The sequence below is a fragment of the Lytechinus variegatus genome, chromosome 6, assembly GCF_018143015.1.
Source record: "Lytechinus variegatus isolate NC3 chromosome 6, Lvar_3.0, whole genome shotgun sequence".
NCBI classification, from domain to species: Eukaryota; Metazoa; Echinodermata; class Echinoidea; order Temnopleuroida; family Toxopneustidae; genus Lytechinus; species Lytechinus variegatus.
Genome location: NC_054745.1, coordinates 44,491,346 through 44,492,829, shown reverse-complemented (window position 1 = coordinate 44,492,829; position 1,484 = coordinate 44,491,346).

Here is a 1,484-nt window from a genome sequence, read left to right as displayed (position 1 = left end):
ACCTCGCCCACATAGCCTCACACACTCGAACACCCCCCACACTCTCTCCATTAAAATACACCTCCATTCCCCTTCGCCATCTCTGTTCTTCATCTTTATATTTCCTCTATTTTTCTCCCTTCTCCCCCCACACTCTCTCTCTCCATTCTAATACACCTCCATTCCCCTTCACCATTTCTGTTCTTCATCTTTATTTGTCCTCTATTATACTTCCTTCTCTCCTCCCACACACGCACACACACACACACTTTCTCTCGAATCAATCATCTTTATCTCACAAACTATATCTTTGTCTCTGTTTAAAAGACAAATCTACCCCAACAAAAACTTGATTTGAATGAGAAGAGAAAAATTCAACAAGCATAACACTGAAAATTTCATCAAAATCGGATATTAAATAAGAAAGTTGTGAAATTTTAAAGTTTCGCTTCATTTCACAAAACAGTTTTATGCACATCTCGGTCGGTGTGCAAATGAGACAACTGATGACATCACTCACTCACTATTTCTTTTGTATTTTATTACATGAAATATGAAATATTTTTATTTTCTCGTCATTGTCATGTGAAATGAAGTTTCATTCCACCCTAAGAACGTGGAATTCCATTATTTTAACATTTTGTGCGTTAGGCAAGGAGGTCCTAATCATCAAATTCGTAAAAATGGAAATATTGCATAATTCGAACAATAAAAAACACAAGAAAAAGTGAGTGAGTGACATCATCGACTCTCTCATTTGGATGTAACTGGCTCGTTCATATAACTATTTTGTTAGAAATAAGCGAAACTTTGAAATGTCATAAATTTCTTATTTTACATCCGATTTTTATGACATTTTCAGCATTGTGCTTGTCAAATTTTTATCTATTGATTCAAATTAACATTTTTCTGAGGTGGACTTGACCTTTAATCAATGCACTAGCTCTCTCATTGCTCCTTTGCACTCTCTCATCAATAACCAACCTCAGTGTCTTGTAACATGATTAAATAAAACCAATCTTACGATCAGTCATATCACATTGCAGTAAATGTTTCTTTCATGTACATATACCATATGTAACATATACCCCAGTCAGAACGTTAATGTGAAGCTGATCAGTGTTATTTATTTTTCACCAACATTCACAAGTTCACAGATGTCATGGAATAAAGCAAACGAGATTGAATGTGTGTCTGCATTCAATCATAAAGAAGTGATTTAACAATAGAGTTCAATGTACAACATCTACTCTCAGTGGCCCGGTAACAAACGCTTTTACGATCAATTGCTCTTTATAAGCATTGATTCTGGTTCGTTCATTGTGATTATTCTAAACAATTATGTACGTGATCTTGTTATGCCATGGCAATTTTACGAGTGACTGTAAACTTTTGTGAAACGGTGACTAAACTGGGTATTCACAATCTCATTCTCGACGTGCTCAAAGAGCCTACAATAACAACCTTTTGCTTCCAATTATTGTTTGAAATCAGCTTAGTTTAAA